A 20,447-nucleotide genomic window follows, 5' to 3' on the forward strand; every position below is an offset into this window, starting at 1 on the left:
GGACTCTGCAGTCTTAGCGGGATGGGAGTACATGACAGTGTTAGTTCGCACTGTCTGGGACTTTTGAATGTCCTGTTGCTGGAGATCGATGGATTCGTGCAGCCACAGTTCTGCTTTCTGGAGGGAACCATGGCTTTGGAGTCTAGTGGGGAAATTACGGACGAACTTTTTCCCAATCCAGACCTCAAAGATCCCTTCTTTGGGGATGGTCCACTCTGAACCTACAGTCCCTTGGTGCCAATCTTTGAGGGGGCTTAACAACTCCTCCTCTATAGATGGATTTCATGTACTGCTTGGCTGTCCTATAGTTGATGATTCTGCTTAATGTTTGTGTATCTGTGGCTGTTACACTGAATTGTAGACTTGTTTGGCATAATTAATGTGGGTATTACAGTGTAGAAAGGAGGTACTTGTAGTTCTGTGCCAAAAGTATTGGGACAACTAGTACTAGTGTTTTGTTTTTTGTAGCAACCATTGTGGTGTTTGTTTTCTGGTGCAAGGAGAATGAAGGTTTATCTGGAAGCCTGATGCATGCACTGGGTGCTGTAAGGGAATTGCCAGAGTTATTGAAAGAACCGTTGGAGAGTAATGTGTCTGGGATTAGAGGAAATGTATGGGCTGTAAGCATGGAGAAGTCTGAGGACTGTGGTTCAGATAGTGGAACCGATTCAGGGATGGAGATGGACAATTTGTCTGACCCTGGAGCTGGAAGTGTTAACACAATGCCAGAAGATTCCTCAGATGAGTCCGTGGTAAGTGGACTCAATACAGATCGTAATGTGGGAGCTACTCATGCTAGGATGGTTAATGTTGTGCGCCAATTCAAATCGCCATGTGCAAGTTATTGTGGAGGGAGGCGAGCTATCCTTTGTTTTGCATGCAGGGAATACGGTCACATTGCACAATATTGTAATGTTGCTAATGGCAACAGACACAGGTATGTTAGGTACCCCAGAACCACACCTAGAAGTAAAGTGGCTTATTCGGCGAGGTGGGGTAGTGGTCCCAGAGATGCTTCTTTGCAAAGGCAGAGAACGCAGGGACAGCCAAGATCTTGGATCAGTGAAGCGGATTTTAAATCACAATATGAACGGTTAAAATGTGAAAGAAACCGGTTTTGGGACCTTGTGATGTTAAATCCTGCTTCTCTGGTCAAATGAATCTGAAGCTGTTTGGGGCTGGGGAAAAATTAGCATTTCAATTACTGGGTGGGTAGGAATTTCTCCTGTACGGTTTCAGGGGAACCCTCCAGGACATTGATTTGTTAATTCAGTCCTATACATTTGTATGTGTTCCTAAGTTTTTGCATGCGTTTTGGGTTAAGGTCAAATTATTTTTTTTTACTGAAGCTCAATGTAGATAATCAAGTGTTTTTTCCTTTTTTTATTTTTCAGTTATATTTGTCTATTTTTGTGTGGGTATTTCTTTGATTAATTTATATTTACATTTTTCTTCTTTTACTAATTTTTATTTTTTAGGTTTTTATTGCATATTTACATTATTCTTCTTTTACTAATTTTTATTTTTTAGGTTTTTATTGTATATTTGCATTTTTCTTCTTTTACTCATTTTTATTTTTTAGGTTTTTATTGCATATTTACATTTTTCTTCTTTTACTAATTTTTATCTTTTAGGTTTTTATTGTATATTTACATTTTTCTTCTTTTACTCATTTTTATTTTTTAGGTTTTTATTGCATATTTACATTTTTCTTCTTTTACTCATTTAAATTTTTTAGGTTTTTATTGCATATTTGCTGCTTTTCTCTCTCTCCCTCTCTTTTCTCTGTAGATTTGGTTAGGAGTACTGGGGGTCTCATGATATTGTGTGGGAACTACTGTCTGAATTCAAGGGTTGCTGCTGAGTGAGAGGTTTCTGATCAGTCACTGCAAAAAGGGCTTCGTGTGCTGTTCAGCTTGACTATATAGAATCATATCGGCAAAGGAAAGTGAGTTGATGAGCATTTTTTTAAGGAGACAAGGTGATGTATATCACCTGGGCATACCAATAGCTATGTGAGTAACCCCATTCCCCACAGGAGTACTGTGTGTTTGTTTCCTGTGCACCCCTCGTCCCCACAGAGGGTACTGTGTGTTCTCTGTGCACCCCCCTTTTCCACTCCAGGTCAATTGGAAGCCCTATCCTGTGGTCAGGTCACTATTCAGAGCCAAAACCGAGGCTGGTATATCTCATTAGGAGACTCAGAGAGCCGCCGTGTGTCGGCGAGAGCCCTTTTCCTCACACTGATTACTCCTTTTTCTGAGGTCTATCTAGGGTGAACGGAGTCCGTGTGTCGGTGCCAGAAACCCTAGGGCAACTCAGAGGCGAACGAAGAGGAGTAGCAGCCGTCCAGGCGTTTGTCGCAGGACACTGGAGGTGGACGCACCTACTTTTAGAAAATTCCGTGCGTAGGTAGCAGGAAAATTTATGCTCGAGCATGTGTTTAGGGAAAATTAGGGATCAGAAGGGTACCACTTCTGACTACTATAGGACAGCCAAGCAGTACATGAAATCCATATATAGAGGAGGAGTTGTTAAGCCCCTCAAAGATTGGCACCAAGGGACTGTAGGTTCAGAGTGGATCATCCCCAAAGAAGGGACCTTTGAGGTCTGGATTGGGAAAAAGTTCGTCCGTAAATTCCCCACTAGACTCCAAAGCCATGGTTCCCTCCAGAAAGCAGAACTGTGGCTGCACGAATCCATCGATCTCCAGCAACAGGACATTCAAAAGTCCCAGACAGTGCGAACTAACACTGTCATGTACTCCCATCCCGCTAAGACTGCAGAGTCCAAGAGAAGCGCTTTTCTTGGACTCTGCAGTCTTAGCGGGATGGGAGTACATGACAGTGTTAGTTCGCACTGTCTGGGACTTTTGAATGTCCTGTTGCTGGAGATCGATGGATTCGTGCAGCCACAGTTCTGCTTTCTGGAGGGAACCATGGCTTTGGAGTCTAGTGGGGAAATTACGGACAAACTTTTTCCCAATCCAGACCTCAAAGATCCCTTCTTTGGGGATGGTCCACTCTGAACCTACAGTCCCTTGTGTGTGTTTTATAGATTGTCATCATGTCTCTCAGTGGTAATGGTAGATTATTGTATACATGTGTTTGTATGGGGTGTGTCTGCACAGCCACATTGGCTGCCCCTCCCTGTCCTTTGATATGTCATCACTTCCTGTATCCTTGTCTTGGGCCAGCCCCTTTTACACCTTTTGTTTTAGTCAATAAAAGACGGATACTGGGCAAGGAGGAGGAAGGAGTTGCTCAGAAAGGAATGAAGATGGTAGCATTTGTGTGGTTCTCTGGCTGCGGCTGAGGGAAGATGGAGTTGCCTTTTCCTTACACTAACTATGATGCGGGCTGATTACAACTATTAATATTTTTACCACAACAGATGGCGAGCTCAGGAAGGAAATAATTTTTTTTCCCTGTTATCGGCAGAACTTAAAAGGAGACACAGTTTAATTTTCAAAAAGCAAAAAAGGCCGGCATAAGGTAATATCCTTTTCTTTACTCTCATTTTTGAGAAAGTTTTGCTCTTTGTGAACTGAAATCTGTGTCCTCCAATCTGCTGCTATCAGAGGAAAGAAAAATCTGTTCAAACAACCTATGTGATTGTTGTCTGCCGCATCGAGTGGTGTAAGGAATGGGGTAAGTGTTTTTCCATTGTGTTGATTGTACAGAGATTGTATGATGAGCAGTACAGGGAATTGTGTTTTTTGTAACTTCTTAACTTTTATGTTACTGTGATTTTGTAAGAGGCGATTTTATAGAGGTTTATAGAGGCAGCAATTGGTTTTAGTGTCTGTACATTAGAGACAGCGTTCAGAGTGGTTCTTGTATTGTTAGCCTGTAAATCACCCATAGAGGGGAGGTTTTGCTCTGGTTTAAACATAGGGAAATATAAAAACTGTTTTTATTGCTGGATATTGTAGACACTATCTTGATTTCCTTTGTGTGACCATGTGCTTGTCAGCCATCTTTACCATGCTTGTAGGCCATCTTTACCATGCTTGTAGGCCGTCTTTACCATGCTTGTAGGCCATCTTTACCATGCTTGTAGGCCGTCTTTACCATGCTTGTAGGCCGTCTTTACCATGCTTGTAGGCCGTCTTTACCATGCTTGTAGGCCGTCTTTACCATGCTTGTAGGCCGTCTTTACCATGCTTGTCGGCCATATTTACCATGCTTGTCGGCCATCTTTACCATGCTTGTCGGCCATCTTTACCATGCTTGTCGGACATCTTTAAGTTTGTGGACCATCTTAATTAGTTTGCTATGGGAAGCGATTTGATTATTTTTGCCTGAAATGTTAGTTTTGTTGAATAGTTATCTTGTCTTTTTGTAACCTTTCTATGTACAGTTTGATTTTGTTTTAATAAGTTTTGTGCTGATATCGGTTTAGTGTTCGGTTATGGTATAGCGCAGTGACCAGTCTGATACAGGAATCATTGTGTGAACATTAGTGGCAGTTTAGTGGTGAAATCGTCCTATAGTTGATGATTCTGCTTAATGTTTGTGTATCTGTGGCTGTTACACTGAATTGTAGACTTGTTTGGCATAATTAATGTGGGTATTACAGTGTAGAAAGGAGGTACTTGTAGTTCTGTGCCAAAAGTATTGGGACAACTAGTACTAGTGTTTTGTTTTTTGTAGCAACCATTATGGTGTTTGTTTTCTGGTGCAAGGAGAATGAAGGTTTATCTGGAAGCCTGATGCATGCACTGGGTGCTGTAAGGGAATTGCCAGAGTTATTGAAAGAACCGTTGGAGAGTAATGTGTCTGGGATTAGAGGAAATGTATGGGCTGTAAGCATGGAGAAGTCTGAGGACTGTGGTTCAGATAGTGGAACCGATTCAGGGATGGAGATGGACAATTTGTCTGACCCTGGAGCCTACCTGGCTCGCCATCTGTTGTGGTAAAAATATTAATAGTTGTAATCAGCCCGCATCATAGTTAGTGTAAGGAAAAGGCAACTCCATCTTCCCTCAGCCGCAGCCAGAGAACCACACAAATGCTACCATCTTCATTCCTTTCTGAGCAACTCCTTCCTCCTCCTTGCCCAGTATCCGTCTTTTATTGACTAAAACAAAAGGTGTAAAAGGGGCTGGCCCAAGACAAGGATACAGGAAGTGATGACATATCAAAGGACAGGGAGGGGTAGCCAATGTGGCTGTGCAGACACACCCCATACAAACACATGTATACAATAATCTACCATTACCACTGAGAGACATGATGACAATCTATAAAACACACACACATCCTAAGATAAAATGTCCGCATAATAAAATTTCCACAACAATATGAAGGTGCTGCGGCTGCTTTATATCTTGGTGGCTACTATTAGGGGTTGTCGCCAAGCATGTTAGCTATGTAGTAGGCAAAGATACTTATTTCCAGGTCAAGAGAAATGTAAATTAGGTTTAGTTTTACAAGTTGTTTTACTAGCCTCTCCCTGGAAGTCATTAACCCTGAATAACTTGTTTGCATGTCAGTAAGAGCCATAACTTTTTTAATTTTCTGTTCACACAGACGTATGAGGGATTATTTATTTGCAGGACAAGTTGTATTTTTAATTGCACAATTAAATTAACCTTAGCTTGTATTGGAAAATGAGAAAAATTGCAAACAGCCAATCATCTTTAATGATCCATGCCTTTTATTCAAATCGAGGGCCAAGTGTATTTAAAGAGATGCAGTGGCCAAATGGGGAGGTGGAGAGGATAGTAGTAGTGGCACAGGTGGGGGTTGTAGTACTCATAGTTGTCCTACAAACCGCTTAGGGCTTAAAGATGGGAGGGGCGCATCTTTACTTTCCTTCAGGACACTCTGGTTTTAGAGGTAGTGGTGGTCTCTTGATGTTAGGTTTTAGGGGTGCAAGGCAGGGGTCCTACAGATGGCCAGTGAAATGCATGCTGTGGTGATCCAGACAGTGGTACAAAGCGGAGAGGAAACTGGTTTTAGTACAAGTTCACTGTAGTATACTGCTGGAGTTGGTAGACGGTTCACACAGCAAGCAGCGTTTTGGTTTCCTCCTCCAAAACGGAATGGAGGCGGAACGGAGCCAAACTGATGCATTCTGAACGGATCCTTATCCATTCAGAATGCATTAAGGGCAAAACGGATCAGTTTTGGACCGCTTGTGAGATCCCTGAACGGATTTCACAAACTGAAACCAAAACGCCAGTGTGAAAGTGGCCAAAGTCCTGTCGACAGAACTTTGTTTTCCGTCCTGCATAACCGGACCCAGACGGATCCGTTATGCTTTGCCATAGACTTCTATTAGGACGGAAAGCAAACAAAATGCTTTTTAAAGGCTTCCGTTTTGCATTCTGTCTGCGTATTCTGTTATTTTCCGTTATAACCATGATATAACGGAATCCCTAACGCTAGTGTGAACCCACCCTATAACTTGTCATTTATTCATTTAAATATCTGCTGTTTCTAAGCTCAGTAGGCCCCTTTCACACAAACAAGTTCATTTCTTTCTATGGGGCTGTGCACACAAGCAGTGATTTTTACGCACGGTTTCTAGGAGACAATCGGGATGGGGACCCGATCATTATTATTTTCCCTTATAACATGGTTATAAGGGAAAATAATAGCATTCTTAATACAGAATGCATAGTACAATAGGGCTGGAGGGGTTAAAAAATAAATAAAAAATAATATTACTCACCTTAATCCACTTGATCGCGCAGCCCGGCTTCTCTTCTGTCTTCATCTTTGCTGTGCACAGGAAAAGGACCTTTGACGTCGCTGAGCTCATCACATGGTCCATCACCATGGTAAAAGATGATGTAATGGACCATGTGATGAGCGCAGTGTACTGAGCTGTATTTTGTGCTGCACTGTAGTACTTGGTTTTGTTGTGCAGTATATTGTGCTGCACTGTGGTATTTGGTTCTGCTGGGGTAGTATTTTGTGCTGCACTGTGGGTTTTTTTGTTCTGCTGGGGCAGTATTTTGTGGTACCCTGTGGTAGTTGGTTCTGCTATGGCAGTATTTTGTGATACCCTGTGGTAGTTGGTTCTGCTGGGGCAGTATTTTGTGATACCCTGTGGTAGTTGGTTCTGCTGGGGCAGTATTTTGTGATGCCCTATGGTATTTGGTTCTGCTGGGGCAGTATTTTGTGCTCCACTGTGGTATTGCTGGTTCTGCCTACTTGTGTTGTTTTGACTTCTGTCAGTTTGGACCTGCCTACAACATGGGGCCACTTTCAGTTCCCAGTCTGCCCTTGCTGACAGGTTCCCATTAAATATAGAATTTCACAAAATAAAACACAAATCTAAAAAGTAATATTTTTTCTTAATTACAATAATTGCATCAATCATAATTAGGTTTTAATTAACTGCCTTAAATTTTGTAATGTTTATGAAATGTTATTTCATCATCTTAACCTTATTTAGGTAGAAGTGAAGGTTGAGCTGTTAAAGGATGTGCTGTAATGAATGCTCTGCTTTTTCTAAAATACCCAAAGGACCTTCCATCTATTTCATGCTGTGGTAGTCGGTTAGCTGCTGTGGAAAGGTTCTAGGGAAGTCAAAGCCTAGTAGCTATTTTCAGACAAGGGAATGCTGTTAGAGGAAATACATTTGAATACATTTACAGCAGTCCATATACATTCTCTTTAATATTCTGAAAGTCAGTCTGCTCAATATGAACTGGACTTGTTGATGATCCTATTTGGCTGGACCCTTATATGATACCATTGCCAGATTCTGATGGATTTAGCACACCACAGAGTTAACATAAGGACATCACTATACAAAGATAGAATGGAATTGCTGCCAAATTAATTAAGATGGCACATGTGAAATACACAGTCAAGTCACATTATTATGACCATAAGCTAATATCCAGAATGACTGCCATGTGCAGCACAGACAGACGGGCTGGGAATGAGTCCATAAGGTCTTGGGAGGCTGTCACAGATATCTGGTGCCATACTGACTGCACTGCATCCCACAGCTGCCGGAGGGTGAGTGGTGGATCCATAGAGCAAAGACAAGAGCCATGATAGAACTCGGAAGTTTTGGTCTTGCTCTTCCAACCCCACCCCAGGGAAGACAATCATCATGTATGGGTGTACATGATCTGCAAGTATGGATTAACACCCAGATCGGTTGAGAGTGGCTGCCACATGGATGAGTGAGCCCAGAGAATGCCACGAAAACATTCCCCAGACCATAACGCTGACACCACCATCTTGTGCATTTCCTGCAATGGTTGCAGGTAGTCTGTTCAATGAAGCAGAAAACATGACTCACCGGAGAAGGCAACCCTTTGCCAATCATCAAAGGTCCAATTCCAATATTGCTGCGAAAATTGAAGCTTTTTCTGCCAATGGTCATAATCATCTATTGCATGGTGCCCAGTCTTTAGTGGAAGGCTTTCTTGAAACAGCTGATCATGGTTGGTTCTAGCAGCTAAACCCCTGGAAATCAGTCAGGCGTAGTTAGAGGTTCAGCAGAAGGGGGCAAAACACATCTCAGTGGGTCCCAATCCAAGCAACGCCACACCATGACCATGACTATTACAACTGAACAATACACAACACAAAGACTGATATTACCCTCAAATATTGACCATATAATGGTAGATATTAATGCAGCACAGGTGTTCTGCTAACCATATAGAGTTGACACGTTTGTAACAGAGTCAGTTTTGTATCCAAATTTTTCCATAATGTGCCAAAGCCATCCCATCCTGCAGATACTTGGGGGGTATTCTGTGCTAGTTGTTTTCCAATTTGCCCCTATTATTGTATCTAATGTGTGGCATGGTGCCCCCAAATAGTGTACTTCAGAATAGCGTCAAAAATAGTGTCATATAGACAGCACTCCTGAAAACAGCAGAGGCAGATAGTGCCCCCAAAAATAATAATGCAAGATACAGAGCGCCTCATATAGCGCCCCAGATGAGTATAGTGCACCACACTGTAAAAGCAGCATCTTTTGTAAGCCACAGAGTAATAGTGATTCTCAATGCTCTTACAAAGTAACATTATGTCCTTTACAAAGTGTTAATTCCCTCTAAAAAGTAATAATGCCCCGTGTGCCCCCTAGAAAGTGGCAATTACTCCCTAGACAGTAATAATTCTCCTGTATGCCCATTTGAAGGTAATAATGCCCGTGAGTGCCCCCTAAAAAGTAATAATGCCCTGTGTGCACTCTTAAAAAACTATAATCCCACCAAAGTACCCCCTTAATAAATAAGTGTCCCTAATTGCCCCTTTAATTAGTAATAATGCCGACTTAATAAGTAAGTGCCCCCTTAATAAGTAATAGTGATTCTAAGTACCCCCCGCCATACAATTTCCAGCTGCTGACTTCCATCCATGTCCCTGTACAGCAAGCATCCAGGTGCAAGCAGCGCGATGCAGTGATGTCATCACACTGCGACCTGTGCTGGGTACTTACATCGTCAGCCTGGTCCCAGAATACTGTTCTTTAGGTGAATGGTAAGACAAAAAGCAGATTGCTCTCTGCGGCACCACAGAGTTCAAATGAATCGGCTTACAAGTACGCTGGTACCATTGAGAGTGATGATCACCATGTGGGTAGCCCCAGGGCCCGCACCCTTCATGGCCCTGCACCACTGCTGGCTACACCTCATCATTGGGGGAACTATAGAATAAATGGAGTCTGTTCTGATGAGACAACCCCATTAAATAGCCAGAGACTCTCATCCATGCACAGGATGTCTGGTTAGTTATGTTACATGGCTTTTTATAGATCTCACTAGAAATACTGATTTAGGAGGAACACTCCAAGAATATTTATACAATGGGGCACATTTACTAATCCTATACATGGCATAAAGTTCGAGTCATTTTTCACGGTTGGTCTTGCAGGATGATAAATTAGGTGCATTGATAGACACTTTTGTCTTAGGGCTCTTTCACACCTGCGTTCTTTTCTTCCGGCATAGAGTTCTGTCGTCGGGGCTCTATGCCGGAAGAATCCTGATCAGGATTATCCCAATGCATTCTGAATGGAGTGAAATCCGTTCAGGATGCATCAGGATGTCTTCAGTTCCGGACCGGAACGTTTTTTGGCCGGAGAAAATACCGCAGCATGCTGCGCTTTTTGCTCCGGCCAAAAATCCCGAAGACTTGCCGCAAGGCCGGATCCGGAATGAATGCCCATTGAAAGGCATTGATCCGGATCCGGCCTTAAGCTAAACGTCGCTTCGGCGTATTGCCGGATCCGACGTTTAGCTTTTTCTCAATGGTTACCATGGCTGCCGGGACGCTAAAGTCCTGGCAGCCATGGTAAAGTGTAGTGGGGAGCGGGGGAGCAGCAAACTTACCGTCCGTGCGGTTCCCGGGACGCTCCAGAGTGACGTCAGGGCGCCCCAGGCGCATGGATGACGTGATCGCATGGCACGTCATCCATGCGCATGGGGCGCTCTGACGTCATTCTGGAGTGCCCCGGGAGCCGCACGGACTGTAAGTATGCCGCTCCCCACTACTACTATGGCAACCAGGACTTTAATAGCGTCCTGGCTGCCATAGTAACACTGAAAGCATTTTAAAGACTGATCTGTCTTCAAATGCTTTCAGTACACTTGCGTTTTTCTGGATCCGGCGTGTAATTCCGGCAAGTGGAGTACACGCCGGATCCGGACAACGCAAGTGTGAAAGAGGCCTTAGTTTGTCACACTTATTGGTTGGTTTACTTTGCAGCAGAATTTTATGCCATAATTGTGGTGCAAAACTTAGCATCTTTCGCTGCCCCCTTATCTGCTGTAGGTGGGCCATTGTATTATGTATAGGGCAGTACATGAAGGGACGGTACCTGACTCAGTGATTTAAAGAGGACCTTTCACTGGTCCTGACATTACAATATCAGTACCTGGCAGTGAAGGGCATGATCAGTAGATATCAGTGCGTTTTCATTTTTTTTCAGATATGCTGCTCCGTTGGGGCACTGTGCCCCCGTTCTCTTTTGCCGCCCCGTATGCTAATTAATAGCATCGGTACAGGGAGGAGGAGACAGCTGTGTTTCTCAGGGGGCGTCTCCTTCTCCCTAGCTGTATGCAATTCATGTTTGTATGTCCACATGGCCCTACTGCAAAAAAATAGAACATTGCCCTATTATTGTCCACGTTACATCCATTCTTCAAAATGTGGAATGCACACAGCCGGTGTCCGTGTTTTGTGCATCCGCAATTTGTAGACTGCAAAACATCCAAGGGTTGTGTGCATGAGGCCTTAGTCTAAGAGCAGTACCAGAGCCTCAGCAACACTCCATCTGAAAGTCTAATTGTAAAAGTGTCACAGTTTTCTTAAAAGAGTTTGTAAAATGAGAGTACCCCTGAGACTCTTTTTGGTCCCTGCATTTCTAGGGTGGAAGTGCTAACTGGGTAGCCACCTATAGGTGGCACTGCAGGCAAAATACTGTATTCTATGTGGAGGAATTTGGTTTACTAGGGTATCGGATGGAACCGAGAATGCAGTTCAACCAAAGTATTTCAGATGCAGCAGAGCACAATTTAAAATAGGGCTGCAGGTAAGGCTACTTTCACACTTGCGTTCGTAGCTGATCCGTCTGGTGTCTGCACAGACGGATCCGCTCCTATAATGCAAACGATGGTATCCGTTCGGAACGGATCCGTCTGCATTATATTTCAGAAAAAAATCTAAGTCTAAAAGTTAGTCAGACGGATCCGTCCAGACTTTACATTGAAAGTCAATGGGGGACGGATCCGTTTGAATTTGCACCATATTGTGTCAATGTCAAACAGATCCGTCCCCATTGACTTACATTGTAAGTCTGGACAGATCCGTTTGGCTCCGCGCGGCCAGGCGGACACCCGAACGCTGCAAGCTGCATTCGGGTGTCCGCCTGCTGAGCGGAACGGAGGCCAAACGGTGCCATACTGATACATTCTGAGCGGATCCGCATCCACTCAGAATGCAATGGGGTCGTACGGATGCATTCGGGGCCGCTTGTGAGAGCCTTCAAACGGAACTCACAAGCGGAACCCCGAACACAAGTGTGAAAGTAGCCTAAGCCTACTGTGTTAGGCCTCGTTGGCCTGTATTTTGCTTCCTTTGCTAACTAAAATAAGTAGTGGAGCCTAATAAGAAGACATTGTATCATGGAAACAGTTGTATTCTTTATTTTTATTTTTATTCATCATGCATCCCTGGCCCTGTCAATCAACGTGGAGAGGGCGCGGCAGGAGAGAGCTGAACCTCTAGGTGTAATGGCAACGCACCCATTTCTCCTAAAGGCTCATTTGAATATATTAAACTTCATTTTTCTCAGCACTTTCCTCCGCCATTTGCCCATATTTTAACATGGGACCGACACAGATGCCTTCAGCTGCCAAGCGCACATGTAACAGGTCAGCCAGTGTCATAGGTACAAACCTGCTGACAGATGCCCTTTAATGTCTGGCATCCCGGGTGATCTAGGACAGCAAGCACAAAATCACTTAGAATTTTTAGTGCACTTTATTGTACTGCACTTTTCTTTGTTAACAAGACATAAACAAGGCCCTGCTGTGCTAGCAGGACAGGAATCCATGGTATTACGTACTACTGATGTAAAGCGTATAGATTAGAACAGGATTCATTTCCTAGCACATTACCCGTGTTGTAATCCATAAATGCTTGTTGCTGGCAGAGAGTTAAACCTGCAAAGATATTTTAGGCCGGTTCATTCCTTCTAATTAACTTTATCTGTAAGGATTACTGTATATTTTGACTATATTTTTAATGAAATAATTCAAAAGAAAATGGAATTAGGAAGGAAACAACGTCATAAATGGAAGATGGAGCTGCCCACACATCTGCGTCCCCGGGATCTGTTCACAGAGGAGCTGGATTAACTCCTGGCTGCTCCCTTGTGCCCGCAGTTACTAAAATTTGTCCTTTTTTGTTCACTGTGCAGAGCCATATTCCCGCTGAGGTTTGTGAGTCACCACTGATGTTTTCATGTAAAATGAATTAAAGTGCATGAGTTTGTCTCTATTATACAGCTTGTTCCTTATAATGATGAAGTTGCTATATATTATAGTTTATATGATATTTTATACCGCTGGGATTTTCCTGATAGAACTCACTGGAGAAGATTTACTAATACTGTCTATGAAGGAAACAGTGTAAACCTATATAGACAGTTTATTCTGACTAGATGAAGTTATTCCCCATCCACAAGCTATGGGATAACTGTAATATCGGTGGGGGTCCAGGTGCAGTGACCCCCACCAATCATGGAAACGGAGGCTCTGTACCTCCAAAATGAATGGAATGGTAATTTGAGCATGCGCACAGCTTCTCCATTCAGTCTCTATGGGACTGCTGAAGATAGCAGTGCTCAGCTATTTCCAGCAGTCCCATACAGATAAATAGAGTGGCAGCTGCCACTCTGTTCATATCGGGGCCCCAGGTCTCGTGATTGCCAGCAGTTGGATCCCTACCAGTCTAATAGTTATACTCTACCTGTGGATTGGTGGATAACTTCATTCAACTGGAAAACTCCTTTAAACTATGCCGGATATATCACAGTCGCTGATGCTGAATGATAAACCTGGCACATCTTTAGACTGTTAGTTATGCCACCTATTTGTTGGCTTAGTGAATACCAATGAACGCCAGTTTTTTTTGTTTTTTTTGTTGCATAAATTGCACCAAAATATTGGCAGTAAATCTGCCCCAGTGTGCCTGGGCTTTCTTGGTATCAAATATTTGGAGCATACCTCTCTTGTGGCCGCTTTCTGACTTTAAAGTGCTGTTGTGTGAACAGAAGCAATGCATGCATGTAAATTCTCAATTTACCTTGGAGGTCATGTACTCTCACACCCTCCAAGTTTAAGGGGTTTTCCAACACTTTATAACTGATGAACTATCCTCAGAATAGCTAATCAGTATATGATCGTGGGGGTCCGACACCCGAGAAACCCCGCTGATCAGCTATTTGAGAAGGCAGCTTCGCTCGCAGTAGCGCCCGGCCTTCTCCCACCTTTCCCTAGGCCAACGATTACACTTTTATTGGTCATGTCGCTTAGGCGCAACCCAGCCCTATTGAAGTGAATAGGGCTGAGCGCAATACCAAGCACAGCCACTATATGGTGCTGAACTTTCTGAGCTGGGAGAAGGCTACGGTGCTCTCAGGAACACTGGTGCTTTCTCAAACAGCTGATTCGCGGGGGTCGGACTCCCACCGATCAGATACTGATGACCTGTCCAGAGGAAAACCCTTGGAAAACCCTTTTAAATTGTCACCTTTGAGCTGCAACATATTTATCAATCATGAAACATTTCTTAAGTTTCCCTTTAAATGGCATCTTTCAAAATGGTTTAAAAGTTTGGGCTAGTCTGGCCAAATCCATACTCCTACTGTATTTTAATAACTACGCTCCTTTACAAATAAATAGTGCACCAAGAAGGAGTTGGAATATAATCAAACTGTATATGTGTGAATGTAATGATGATAAACCATATGTAAGCGATTAAAACTCAACATTGAGAAAACTGAATTCACTATCTTTCCCCCAAGTCAATCAACCCCCATAACTGACCTATCCATTACAAATAATAGGATGAAGCTTTCTCCAGTCTCGCAGGTTCACTGCCTGGATTGATTCTGGCCTGTCCTTGAAACCACACATCCAAACAGTCACCTCCACCTGTCGCTTGACACTCAAAAATATATCTCATATTTGCTCCTTCCTCACCTCAACTAAAATACTAGTGCATGCTCGCATCATCTCCCGCCTGGACTACTGCAACATTCTCCTCTGTGGCCTCCCATCTAGCACTCTCGCATCCATATTTTAAACTCTGCTGCCTGGTTAATCCACCTCTCCCCTTGTTTCTCCTGCCGGTTCCTTCACTGGTTTCCCATTGCCCAGCAAATTCAGTTTAAAACACTAGCTACATATAAAGCCATCCACAACCTGTCCCCTCTTTACATCTCTGACCTGCTTTCCAGATGCATCCCCTCATGTAATTTCCGATCCTCGCAAGACCTCTTCCCTTGTTCTTCTCTCTCTCGTCTGCTCTTCATACAGTCATCTACGAGATTTCTCACGTGCATTTCCCTCACTCTGGAACTCACTACCCCTTGAACATAAGCAGCTCCTCCAACATCAAAACCTTCAAAAGTAACCTGGAAAGCCTACCACCTGCAATAAGCATGCTGCCACCACACAGCCAGATGAGCAGCAGTGAGCCTCATCTACTGTGTTCTTCCCCTTTCACTTGTAGATTGTAAGCTCCTGTGGGCAGGGTCCTCACCCCCTCTGTTCCAGTCTGTTGATAGTTTCTTGTTTATTGTATTTGTATTTTTTATATTATGTATGTATAACCTCCTCTTCATGTACAGCGCCATGGAATTAATGGCACTTGCAATAATACTGAGCCGAATAATAATATACATAATACTGTATATATCGCCAAAAAATGAAACCATAATCCTCACAAAGTGAAAATCGAAAAGCTTTATTGATAATATATAATAGATACATACATAAGGGTAAAAGGCAGCACAAAGGTGGAACACAAAGATGAGGAACAGGACCTAAGGAGGGGCCGGGAGGTCAGCACACCAAAGAACAGGGAAAAGAATGTAAGATGAAAACCAGACTTGGTGGATAAGAATAAGCATACCCTGAGTGGTGTGTCGATCTCTCAGTCACCTCCTGACCCAACGACGTTTCGCCAGTAACCTGGCTTCTTCCGGGGATATCTGATTGGATGCCATGGGCAACTAAAGCTAGTTCCACACCTGAGGCAAAGCTATCCGGCAAGCTGTTCCAGCAGAGGAACAGCCTGCCAGAGTTCACCGGCTAGCCAGCTACTACAGTTCCTTGTCGGATCCCATTATAGTTAGTGGGGTCTAGCAGAGAACGGCAGTATTGGCTAGGCCAGATACGATGCACTCTGGCAGGCTGATTATCTGACGGAACAGCCTGCCGGATAGCTTTCCTGTAGTTGAGGAGCTAGCCTAAGCCCGCTTTCCTTTATACCAGTTTTGATAAATCTCCCCTGGATAGGAGCAGTGTATAATGGGATGGAAAAATGAATCCAGCCAGCAAAGGAAGCAATATGGACAATCACAATATATTAGTAAGTGCCTTGTATTAACTTTCTGTACTTGATAAATGCCATTTGCTGAAGTGAGACAACCCCCTTAAGTTTTCGGTCAACTAAAATTGCTTTTCCATATCAGTGTTACCCACTTTTTTTTCATTTAGGGGCACATTTATTGAGACTGGTGATTTAGACGCTGGTCTTAATTGTGACTGCGCTGCTGGAGGAAGCGCCAAAGTTATGTGGAGGTGCACGACGTGTGACAATCTAAAATCATCACCAGCAACCTTGCAGGCGTAGATTTAAGTACAAAATGATGAACGAAAAGTTCTTCCCTGCTAAAGTTAATACAAATAAGTCACAGGGGCCTGATGGGATACGCCCAAAGCTATTAAAAGAGCTTAGCGGTGAACTAGAAAAACCATTAACAGATTTATTTAACCAATCACTGGCAACAGGAGTCGTCCCAGAAGATTGAAAATTAGCAAATGTTGTGCCCATTCACAAGAAAGGTAGTAGGGAGGAATCGGGCAACTATAGGCCAGTAAGCCTGACATCAATAGTGGGGAAATTAATGGAAACCATACTTAAGGAGAGGATTGTGAAACGTCTAAAATCCCATGGATTGAAAGATGAAAAACAGCATGGGTTTACTTCAGGGAGATCATGTCAAAATAATCTTATAGATTTTTTTGATTGGGTGACTAAAATAATAGATGGCGGAGGTGCAGTAGACATCGCTTATCTAGACTTTAGTAAGGCTTTTGATACTGTTCCACATAGAAGGCTTATCAATAAATTGCAGTCTTTGTGCTTGGACTCCCATATTGTAGAATGGATTAGGCAGTGGCTGAGGGACAGACAACAGAGGGTTGTAGTCAATGGAGTATATTCAGACCAAGGTCTTGTTACCAGTGGGGTACCTCAGGGATCTGTTCTGGGACCCATATTGCAGAAGGCCTTGATGGTAAGGTGTGTCTTTTTGCTGATGACACAAAGATTTGTAAACGGGTTAATGTTCCTGGATGGATACATCAAATGGAAAAAAATTTAGGGAAACTAGAGGAATGGTCAAAAATCGGGCAACTAAAATGTAATGTTGATAAATGCAAGGTAATGCCCCTGGGGCGTAAAAACCCAAGAGCAGAATATAAAATCAGTGATACAGTCCTAACCTCAGTATCTGAGGAAGGGGATTTAGGGATCATTATTTCAGAAGACTTAAAGGTAGGCAGACAATGTCATAGAGCAGCAGGAAATGCTAGCAGAATGCTTGGGTGTATAGGGAGAGGCATTACCAGTAGAAAGAGGGAGGTGCTCATGCCGCTCTACTGAAAACTAGTGAGACCTCATTTGGAGTATTGTGCTCAGTACTGGAGACCATATCTCCAGAAGGATATTGATACTTTGGAGAGAGTTCAGAAAAGAGCTACTAAACTGGTACATGGATCGCAGGATAAAACTTACCAGGAAAGATTAAAGGACCTTAACATGTATAGCTTGGAAGAAAGACGACAGAGGGGATATGATAGAAACTTTTAAATATATAAAGGGAATCAACAAGGTAAAAGAGGATAGAATATTTAAAAGAAGAAAAATTGTTACAAGAGGACATCGTTTTAATTAGAGGGGCAAAGGTTTAAAAGTAATATCAGGAAGTATTACTTCACTGAGAGAGTAGTGGATGCATGGAATAGACTTCCTGCAGAAGTGGTAGCTGCAAATACAGTGAAGGAGTTAAGCATGCATGGGATAGGTATAAGGCCATCCTTTATATAAGATAGGGCCAAGGGCTATTCATGGTATTCAGTATATTGGGCAGACTAGATGGGCCAAATGGTTCTTATCTGCCGACATATTCTATGTTTCTATGTAACTAACACGCCCCCTTTTTTAGACCTGTCGAGAAAGTGGCGTGATCGGGGAAAAGTCACTGATTTTGTTGCAAAATGGCTTGCAAAATCTGTAACCTATATACGCACACAAGTGTTGTATACCAATACATAAATGGGCCCCTTAATAAGTACTGGTGTATTTCTGTAACAATCAGTGCGGGGGGAAACTCCACACTGAACACAGGAGGGAAGGGGAATAGTAACCGGGCCTGGAAACTAGGAAAGAAACAGGTCACCTTTTAGACAACCTTAGTCCGGGCCCTAACTATCTATCAATATGAATAGACCTTGAAGGTAGGAATATGCAGGATACTTAGGCCTTTATATCCCTATAAGGCCCTGGAAAAGGTTAGGACCAGAGACAACCCATTCCTCCCCAGATGGACGAATGGAAGTCTCTGTCTCAGGCCAAGATACAAACAACAGGGAATATAACAAACACAAACAAACGCAAAACTTAACTTCTGTAGAGACGGATGAGCAGGAACACCAAAGACAAACTCAGCCAAACACAAATGAAGCGATCTACCGCATAGTCAGAAGGGTTGGGTCAGACTATAAAGGGTAGAAGTGATGAGCTGAGAAAAGGGAAGTGGTCATTAACCCTATCAACACTGAATCAAGAGAAATCAAGGAGGCTGTTAGATTCCTCCATGCTCAGCCAGTCTCCTTGATTTCCTGACATCAGTCACCTGAGGGACCGTGACAATTTCCTTGCCTTGTGCATAATCTTACACTTGTAAGTGCAAAATGTTCAGCAGACGTTCTTGAAAGACAGTGAGTACCTGGGAAGTGCACAGCAGAACCAAAGCGTATTCCATTGGAATATGAAGACTGTATCCAGTCTACAGGTTATACAATCATTTGTTCTTGCTTTTAGATTGACTGTATTTTGTTTCCTGTGGAAAACAGTGACTGCACCAGTAGGAAATGAGCCCACTATTGTCGTTCCTGCCGACACTGTGTCATTGACCTGCTCCCTTTGTTGAACCAGGAAGTGCGCTATTGAAAATAATTTCCTATAATAGCTGTGTCTTACCTTACAAATCAGTCTGTTCATTTATTACAGGAAACATTACTTTATTGGTAGCGGTATTATTTTTACCTGTGCTGTATTTAATAATCAGCTTCTGTTCTGCATTTAGCACTGACCTACAGCCTATTGTCCAGTTTAGAAGACTTTTTTCCATATACCGTGTTAGGACTGAGAGGAGTCTTCTGTTGAGCTATGCTTTTTCTGAGTTAGGGAATTGCATGCAAAAAATCTAGATTGTTTACAGTAGTAACAAAGTGGATAAGGCTAGTTTCACTCTTCCGACAAGAGATCCAGCAGGCTGTTCTGGCAGAAATCTGCTTGCCAGAGCTCTCTGTATCCTGCATTGCCAAAATGTACCAAAATGCCTGCCGCCCCCATTAACTACAATGGGGTCCTGCAGAGATCTGGCTGCTACCCAGCAAATATGCCTAGAATCGGCCAGAAAAAAAACGCTGCACGCCCGGTAGCCCGGCCGCAGGTCTGAAAGGAGCCTAAAATCTAAACAAATCTGTGTCCATTCAGCAATCTGCACATAACCTGATGTGTGCTGTGGATCTGAAAGGGTGAAATCTGTGGCAAATTCACTGCATTTCTGCACTAAAATACGCAGCAAAATCAGCCCAAGGTGGTGTGGATTGTGCTGCTGCAGATTTCAGCAATATACATTGTGGTTTTTCTTCTGCAAGGATGTAAGCTTAGGCCAGATGCACATTACAATAAATTTTTTGCAGATTTTTGCACACTGATTTGGTTTGATTGTGTCAATGAATCGTCGCCAAACTGTGTAAAGCGTGAAAACCGCAATGAAAATGCACAGAAAGAATTGAGATCTGGCAGATTTCAAAATCTGCCCTGCATTTCGATTTACACACAGAAAATTTCCGCAAAAGTGTAGCTGAAGCCCTTCTTCTCCCTGATACTGACCTGCTCCTCATGTGTCATGACAAATAGTCATGTGCTGCAAGGGCAGCAGGTGACTGGTGAGGCCAGCAATTGGCTGCAGCAGTCACGTCCGTCCGTCCCCTTCCATGTTTTACAGGCTAGGGCAGCACTAAAGCCCACCCATTAGTGTCTGTGACATCACCACCTAGCAGTCCCTATAGAGAGCCCGGGATCTCCCAAAAAAATGCCTCACACGATGCTCATATTAGGGGGGCTGCCTGGGTGAAAATGTGGGTATGTCTGGGTTCAGCTGTGAACCCGGACAACCCCTTTAATAAATATGACATTTATTTTTTTATAAACAGCAATGAACTGTTCATAAATTAGAGAAGTGTCCTCGATGTTTGCCTGTGTGCTATAACTGTTTCCATCCCACACTGAAAAGGCTAAAATATTCCTGGTGCATCCTCCCAACCAGAACTGAAGCTGCATTTTCAGAGAGAGAACGTAAAAAAAAAAAAAAGGGGGGGGGGGGGGAACCTCCAACGTAAAGTCTCTCAACTGGTAAACTGCTCCAAGCTTCCT

General features: G+C 43.2%; 1 protein-coding gene across 4 annotated transcripts in view; it reads left to right on the plus strand.

Annotated features, from left to right (window-relative positions):
- Positions 1–20,447, plus strand: part of SH3KBP1 (SH3 domain containing kinase binding protein 1) — a 395,797-nt gene that overhangs the window by 253,204 nt on the left and 122,146 nt on the right. The gene's annotated exons all lie outside the window — the stretch shown is intronic.

The sequence above is a fragment of the Bufo gargarizans genome, chromosome 3 (assembly GCF_014858855.1).
Source record: "Bufo gargarizans isolate SCDJY-AF-19 chromosome 3, ASM1485885v1, whole genome shotgun sequence".
Lineage (NCBI taxonomy): Eukaryota > Metazoa > Chordata > Amphibia > Anura > Bufonidae > Bufo > Bufo gargarizans.